Genomic DNA, 9,203 nt, shown 5'->3' with positions numbered 1-9,203 from the left:
GACATTCATTGCATGGGCTTGCATGATCACTCAAAAGGCCCAAATGCAATGCCAAATGCAATCTGAAATCATACCAAAGTGAAATGGACGTGTAATCTGAATGGTAATTGCTTGTGCATGGAATTTTGAGGTGTTATGCATAATTGAACCAAAAACTTCTCCTCTTCGAAAATGCCATTTGCCAAATCCAAACATGAGCATGTGAGTAATGGTTGGAAAGGTTTTTATGTGAGGAACAATTGTTATGTTGGGCAAAAATCCATTTGAAGTGTGGAAATTGGTGAATTTTGAGTTTAAAGTGCAAGGTGCAAAACATGTAAAGGCAAAGTTTCTAAATTTGGCCAATGTTCAAGCCCTTCTGTTTTGATGATGCAAGCCTCAAATGAAAAAGCCTCCAACATAAAAGTTGTAGATCTATTCCAGAAAATCAAAATGGACTTAAATTTTGCATCATCTAGATTTTTGATGAAAGAGTTATGGGCACTTGAAGTTGGACTTTTTTGCCTTTCAATGCATTTGGTCCAAAAGGACCTATAATGTCTTGCATTATCACATGTACTTCCTTTGAGATTTTGAAATTTTGTTCAACATAACATTTGAAGTGGACATCTTAATATTTCCAATTCATTTAATCCCACCTCAAAATCATAAAAAATGAATGAGTTATGTCCTTGGGAAGTTGACCTAAAATTAGGGTTTCAGTCAAAATAACCTATAATGTCTTGGAATGGGAGATGACCTTCCAAGATTTAAATCAATTTTTGATGAACATGAAAGTTGTTCATATTGTCCTTAAGAACATTTTTGCTTTTGGAATCATCTCCATTTGACCAACAAATAAAAAGTTAGGTCTTAGTGCACTTCAAAATAGTCAGATGAATTGACTGATCAACTTCTCAAGTCCATGACTCATATCTTGATGAATTGATGATTGAGGACACTCAAATAAGTTCAAATATGCATGAAATGATGAATTAAAGAACTTCCCTTGATTGTATTTGATCAGGGGTTGAGGTTGCTTCAAGAGCAAGGCATTGTGGTGCATAGATGAATTAGGGTTTCTTTGGGGAACAAACCTCAGACCCTTTGACTTGCTTTGATCAAAATGATGAGTTGAGATGCTAGGGAGGAATACTTGATGGATGAGAGCTTTGGGAACCATTACCATGTTTGCTATCATCTTCCCTTGGCCATATCTTTGCACAAAGGATCTCCTTGAAGCTCTTGACCTTGTGATTGCTCAAGCTACAAACAAAAGATGTTAGTGACATATTTTTGTGATTTTGGTTAGTAAACAAAGATGAGAAAAACAATGATATACAATTCAAGCATGCTTGGTGATCTCAAACCACTCACAAGGGATCCCATCCAAAGACAAAGGGAACCAAGATGCTTATGATCCTTGAGGCAATGCAAATGCAATGTTATGATGCCATGAGGGATCTTAGGGACAAAATTGGGGTCTTACAATAGGTCCATGACATAAATGCATAAAGAAGGGGAATGAGATGAAGAGGGAGGGGAAATGGATCAAACTCAAATTGGACAAAGGAGGACTTTTACCAAGTTAAGATCATTCATTCATTTTGGAAGATGGAATGTACATTCCATCAATCCCCTAAATCCAATGATCTTAACCTAACATAGTAAAATCACCCTTGACCAAGTCCCAACAACACAAGTTAAACTCACAAAGTCAATTAAAATGGCTCTACACAATTAATTTGGCATTTAAACAATTAAAAATATTAAAAATTACATTAAATTAAATATGGTTGGTCAATTTCCTAAAACCTTATCAAAACACCAAAGAAATGGCCATGAGATTTATCATAGGTCAAACAAGGTCAAAGGACCTTGGAGAAAAAAATTCATATTTTTTGGAGACTTAAAAGTATTTTTAAACAATTAAAATTATTCATAAAATCAATTAAATCATGAAAAATATTAATAATGATCCAAAATATAATTTTAATTCAGAAAATGAATCAGGATTTTATTTGAAATTTTTGGGTCAAACTCTCATATTTTTTGGATTAATATTAAAATTAATATGATTTAATTAAAATCAAAGGAATAAAAAATAAAATCAGATAATTAAAATAACGTGGACCACTTGATCTGCCTCATTAATTGCGGTGGCAGATCAAGTGGTAGAGCGCGCACGTTCCGTGATGCGCTTGATTCAAACGTCCACACGCCTGGTAATCATAATGCATAAAACATTTCAAACTCATCTAATGGCTCTGAACGCTTCCAGCGCATCACCGAAGTCAAAGATCAGTCATCTTCTCCGATGACCCTGACCGAACTGGTTCAACCATCACCACATCATAAATGAAAAAGAGGACATGGTCTTAAAGATAAAATGGCGTAGATCACGAATATCACCTTAATTTTAACTAACTCCAAATATATAGAGAGATACGTGGAGTTGAATTTTGAGGTGTGTCAACTGAGTTGCTTCGATTTGACCTCAAAGCAACTCAATCTTCTTGCCTACATTGGTAGGACTTCAGACAACCAAGGATCCAAGAGAATTGATGAGTATTAAGAGAGAATCGAAGAAAAGAAAAATCTGGAAAACTACCTTCAATACTGTGTAGAAATGGATCTCTCTTGCTTCAATTTATGCTTGATCTTTCTTATGGAGCTTGTGGAAGTGGCTTAAGAATAATGCAAAGCTTTGGATCCTGGAGTTTTTGAATATCCAAACAATGAGATTCAAACTCAAATTTCAAATGAAATTTCTCAGGTTTTCCTTTGAATTGAGAGGGTTTGGAAGATTGGGGGCAAAGCTGGCGCGCAAGGGTCCCTTGAATTGATGCAGGGGACCTCTATTTATAGCCATGAGAAGTGTTATTTGCACACTTGAAAAATTCTCCAAATTTGGTAATGCAAAGCACATGCTTGCATGGGCGTGTGCAGGCCCAAGAAGCAATCCATTTAGGTCCAAAATCAACAAAAATGAGGTTTGCATGAAGCTCGAATGGCAAGGCAAAGTTGTTTGAACATTTGAAGCTTTGATTTTGCCAACTGATATAGGTTTGTTTACACCATGCCCAGACCTATCAAACTTAGTCCAAAATGAATGAATTAGGACTCTTTGGAAAGCTTAGATCAAGAGGAATAACTCTTATGTTGAACACTTTTCTATTTGGAACTTGTATCATAATTGATTTTGAGGTGGAAGTTTGGAATTTTCGACATGTTAAAATATTTTCTAAGTGTCAGGTCACATATTCAATTATTCCACCTTGCTTAACTTTTTATGTAAGCTCCAAATGAGAAAAGTGTATTAATCAAAGTTGTAGATATTTCCAATACCTTCAAAATGGTCACAAATTTGGCATCATTTAGATTTAGAATGAGTGAGTTATGCATTTTTGAAGTTGAGGAAAATCACTTGTTCAATGGTATTGGTCCAAAATGACCTATAATGTATCTTCATATCACATGCTCATAAAAGTTGATTTAGCTCTCACTCCAAACATCAAAGTTGAAGTATACATATTGAATTTTATTTTCAACTTGGAAATATTTCATATCATAAAAATTGAGCAAGTTATGACCTTGAGAAGTTGACTTTAAAATTAGGGTTTAGACAAAATGACCTATAATGTTTCAACATAGAAAATGACTTTCCAAGCAAAATTAGCTCTAGACCCCAACATGAAAGTTGTTTGGAATGTCATTTAGAGTAACGTTGCTCTTGGAATCATTTTAATATGATGAAAGTTGTAGGAGATAGGGTCTAGGGGGACCCAGTTTTGATCAGATGAATTCATTTGGTCAACCACCATCCATCAACTTGCTAACTTGAAATTCTCTTGACTTTTTAGGCTCGTGGTAGATCATATATGCATAAGGTGATGAATTTTGAAGTATCCCTTAAGGAGTTTGATCAATTGGTGAAGAAGCTTGTTGAAGAAGTTACTTAAGATACCCAGATGAACTAGGGTTTCCAAGACAAATCAACTCCAAACTCTTGAAGAATGCTTGATCAAAATAACATGTAGAGATCATGGGGACTCATATATGATGCCTAGAACCTTTGTGGACCATTCCTTGGTTGTGCTCTTAGCAATGAGGGTCTTAAACCCTATATGTTAACTTGATAGATCAAGGTGATCATGCCCTACCTACAAAAGAGTTAGGCAAATGCAAAGACATATTTTTGGTATTTTGGTTAGTAAAATGATAAAATACAAGTATGATACAATCACATGGTGCTTGGTGACCTCTCCCAAAACAAACCCAATGAAAGAGGGGCAAGGAGAATGTCAAGGTATGATCCCAATGTTAATGCATTGATGAGATGGCATGAGGGATCTTAGGGTCAAAATTGGGGTCTTACACATCTATCAATGATTTGAGATGTAGAAGACTTGATCCATACAAAAACCAAAACCAAAACCAATCAAGCAGTCAAACCAAAAGATAGGGTCATCTATAATTTGAATCACAGTCAATTAAAATAATAGAAAAGAATAGTAATGAATAAAAAATTAGGATGAAAAATATAAACAAGAAAGAATTTAAAAAAAAATCATAATCAAAATAGAATTCAATATATACATATATTAAAAAGTATGATAGCAAAAACTGTTAATAGTTTTGAAATAAGAAATTTATATATATAATATATATATATATATATATATATATATATATATATATATATATATATATATATATATATATATATATATATATATATTATATATATATATATATATATATATATATATATATATATATATATATATTATATATAATATATATATATATATATATATATATATATATATATATATATATATATATATATATATATATATATATATATATATAAGATTAATTGTTATACACTGTCAGTGTAAAAAGTTTTACACTGTCAACGCATCACAATCATCCGTTTGTGTTACTTTTTAAGTTTTTAAAATAAAAGTCAAACATGTTAAATAAATCAATGGTTGTGATTAACTGACAGTGTAAAAAATCTTTAAACTGTCAGTGTATATCAATTAAATATATATATATATATATATATATATATATATATATATATATATATATATATATAATATATATATATATATATATATATATATATATTATTATATATATATATATATATATATATATATATATATATATATAATATATATATTATATATATATATATATATATATATTATATATATATATATATTAATATATATATATATAAAGATAGGAAAACAATAAAACAAAATAGAAATAGAAAAGAAACAAAAAAAGAAATAGAAAATGGGCGTTGGTGGGGGGTGCAACCCGGATTGATGTTGTTGAGGAAGTAAAAGATCCCACAAAGCCCATTGGCCCATGCCACATGCAGTTCAGGGAGAGGGAGGTGAGATCCAGACTTGGGGGTAAGAGTCTGGTAAACTAATTGGGCTGGAGGCCCAAAGATACATACACCCAAGTTAGAAAAGGATCCATCCAAACTCAGAACGAAAAAACACATTCCCAATTCTACACACGTCCTCTCCGTCTCCGCCGCGCCGGAGCTCTTTGGCGGTGACGGCGGAGCTCACAACAAAGCACCTCAATCTCTTCACCCTTGCCTCACGGTCACCTATCCACCAACCAAAACCTCTCAAACTCAAACACGGAGCCGAATCGAAGAAGGAAGACAAACGGAAATATTGAGCAAAACGCGATGAAACGTGAAACAAGCTAAGGGATAAAGCTTCTCAGATGAAACGAGCTCGCGGCGGAAAGACGGAGGGAAACGCAGCTCCGACGCGGAGACCTCGGTGAAACGAAGGCAAAGGTAAGCGACGATACTCTTTTAAATAGAGCTTGGAATTAACAGCAGAAAAATCACTTCGTTAGGATTTGAAATTCTATTTAGTTAGAAGTTCCAATCTGTTATAAAAATCTGTTAGCATGGATGCAGTTAGTGAACCTTCAGATTAATGGGCCCAAGATATAAAAAAGGTCTGAATTGGATTGATATTCATCGTGTGCTAAATTAAGTCGTGTCTGCTACTTGATTTCCGTAACAAAATGTTGGCATTAGTTGGTTCAGCGGCTTGTAATCCCTTTGAGAAAAGATCCCTGCTTGTGTCGTATTAATTGAATGGTAATTTCATTTGTTTTAGCTGCAAAATTGGTTAGGCTTAATTGCAATTTGTTTGGTCATGCTGAGATGGGCTTCCAATTTGTTGTGTTTTGTATGGGCTGAAATGAACATGTTTTCTAAAAACATTTTGTTGCTGCAGGTTCAGATGTGGTAGTGAGTGGTGCATATGTTTTCTATGTTTGACGGTTGCTTGTGTTGTGATGCATCTCATTCAAACACCTTGTCATTGTGAGCTGCTGATGTGTGCATTGTTGTCGCTGGTTCAGATGTTGGGGGCTTGGGAATTGCTGATGTTTGTCATGCCAAAGTATCGTCCATGGTGGTCATGGAGTGTAGTATTTAGGACTATGTTGTGTAGCATAAAAAATAAAAACTAGTGTAGGATTTGGACCTCTTTGTAAGAACAACAAGTAATGTCACATTTCATTGCCCATTCTAGCAATGTATTGATATGGTTTAAGCTTAGGACTTGTATTGTTGTTTGTAGCATGATGTATGGAGTCTTGAAACATGTAATGAGGTCACACTTTTGTAATCAAATTCTTCACCAAATCACAATGCAAATCTCATGGATGGATGCAAGTAAAGAGTGAATGTCATGAAGTGTTATCATTAGGAACATGTAGCATGAAAGCATGTAATGCTTATGAAAATGCTTGAAAATCTACTTATGATTTCAACACAGTTTTGTGATTCCAATCAAAACTCACCTTTTTGCTATATGTATGATATGTTTTATGGAATGAAAGCATGTTTTATGGAATGAAAGCATTAGTTCTACATGACTTGGTTAATGGAACAAAATGATATGAACACAATATAAAGTAGGTTTAGGAAGATCATAATTTGGTTGGTTGACCAAAAAGTCAACTTAGGTACACATGATTCAATTCAAAGTGTCATGCTTGTGATGAATTTTAAAATGTAATGCAATGGATGAATGGATCAAGACGACCAACACAACTTGTTCGCTAAACAACCAAATGGAAGGAATCAAAACCAAACTTGTATATGAAGCAACATGATGATGTGGCCATGAATGCATGAATACTTGAGCAAGCAACACAGCGGATAACCATAGTTTAGTCAAGCACAAACAATGTAGTGAATAGAACAAGGCCTTGAATCAAGAAAGTAGGCAAAAGAAGCAAACCACGACTGATCGGATGCTTGACTTCCTCCTCAAAACATCTAACAATAAAACAAGTTCAATCTAGTGCTCTGAGAGAGGAAAATAGTGGTTAGGATGCCACTATTCTCTCAACTCTCATTCTGATTGTTGGTCGTACTTTGCTAAGGATTAGATACTTGTCCCCCTCTAAGTACCAATGATTAAACTTGTCAAATCCTTTCACAAATCAAAACTTCTTTTGGATGAAAAAGAGTGGTTAGGATGTCATTGTCCTCTCAACTCCCAAGTATTCGGATTATTGACCGTACCTAGCCAAGGGTCTGATAATTGTCTCCGTACTAAAATCAAAGCCAACCAATCCAATCAATTTTCTGACTTAGGGGTCTTTCAAACCTTTTCAGAAATTGTGTGTTACTTTCTTTCTACCGTGAACGACGCTTAACCCTCCATACATGAGAAAGTAATGTTTAACTACTAGAGTGCGATCCAAGTGCATTCATTATATCGCAAACAAACAAACACTTAACGTTCCCATGCTCGAGCATACAAGTAAGTTGACAGTAGAACGCGAATGAAAACATTGCTCATTAAAAATAACCAAACAAATCATCAGTTAGTTGAGCGAAACCACATAGCTCTGACTTTCTTATCGCATGAATAAGGATACGTAGGCACAAGGGTTCAAATCCTTGGCGAGCACACTAATTTAAAACTTATTTTCTCTTTCCATCTTATTCTTTCTTATCTCATTTCATCGAAAGCAAGTAACATTCAGATAAACAACATCTATATGCATTGATACAAGTTAGTGGTTCCCATCGAGTACGATGGATGTGAGGGGTGCTAATATTTCCCCTTGCATAACCGAATTTTGAATTCTCTCTTGGTTGTGAAGACCGTTCTCTTTTGGGTTTTATCTCTATTTTTCCTTTCCTTTAGAATAAATAAAATTCGGTGGCGACTCTGTATTTTTCACGGTGTGAGAAGCATATAGACTAGAATGAACTTCAAAAACCGTATCCAGTTTCTGATTAGTCGAAATTCCAGAGTTTTGATAATGATATAATCAATTATCACTAAATTTATTTAGACTTGTCTTTTGAAGCATCATTGGTCATTCAATGGTGAGAGGACCTTTAGTCTGACAATCGCCTTTCCCTTCTTCTCCCTTGAGTTAGGATTTGGAACATATGATTTCGTCTTGTTGTAGGTTGTAGATGCCCATCATCCAGGCTTCAAAACAAATGTTTCACCTTTTACCTTAGTTTCTGAATTTTTTAGAAACTTGGATCCAGAGGTATTTGGTTTAGGTTTCCTTGTAACCTTTGACTTGGAAGTCTTAGGTTCTAAATTCCTTTCACCTTTTGACATAAGGATCATATTGCCTGATTTCTTCAGAAACTATTGACTTTGAAATATTAGGTTTTACTCCAATCAAAATCGTTGACTTCTCTGTCATTGATTATGGTGTATTCAGAATCTTGCTATGCTCAACAGCAGATACATCAAGGTCTTTAATCCTTTTATCAGCATAGCTTGAAGAAGAGGATTCTTTTTATTTTAAGCAACAAGACTACATTCTCATCTTCATCATATTATGAGCTAGACTCTGACTCAATTTCATAATTAGAGAGTGTATGAGCCATTAATGCCAAAATAACTTATTTAGTATCATTGTATAAATATTCATTTTAAACAAGAGAAATTTTTTGCAAAATATTTTTATGTTGTATTTGAGTCAAGCTGCAAAAGTTCTTAATATTGCTCTTCCTCAACAAGCAGATCAAGATTAAACCTTGATTCCTGCAGCAAGCACATTTCTCCCACGAGTCAGTCTTAAAGATTAAATCATCATTTCATACTCACAAGAAAATGACTTAAAGAAGAAAAATACTTCTTGATTTCTTCAGCTCATCTTTCTTTATCTTCTGTAGTTTCCAT

The 9,203-nt window shown here is 34.0% G+C and overlaps 1 long non-coding RNA gene across 1 annotated transcript; it reads left to right on the top strand.

Moving 5' to 3' along the window:
* The first annotated feature begins 5,420 nt into the window (after positions 1-5,420).
* Positions 5,421-6,729, top strand: LOC127096782 (uncharacterized). Its single transcript, XR_007792823.1, has 2 exons — positions 5,421-5,818; positions 6,270-6,729. It is a non-coding gene; the product is annotated as an uncharacterized LOC127096782 (long non-coding RNA).
* Positions 6,730-9,203: the final 2,474 nt, after the last annotated feature.

The sequence above is a fragment of the Lathyrus oleraceus genome, chromosome 6 (genome assembly GCF_024323335.1).
Source record: "Lathyrus oleraceus cultivar Zhongwan6 chromosome 6, CAAS_Psat_ZW6_1.0, whole genome shotgun sequence".
In the NCBI taxonomy this organism is placed as follows: domain Eukaryota; kingdom Viridiplantae; phylum Streptophyta; class Magnoliopsida; order Fabales; family Fabaceae; genus Lathyrus; species Lathyrus oleraceus.
The sequence above is the reverse complement of the archived record's forward strand: the minus strand, read 5'-3'. Positions and strand labels throughout refer to the sequence as shown.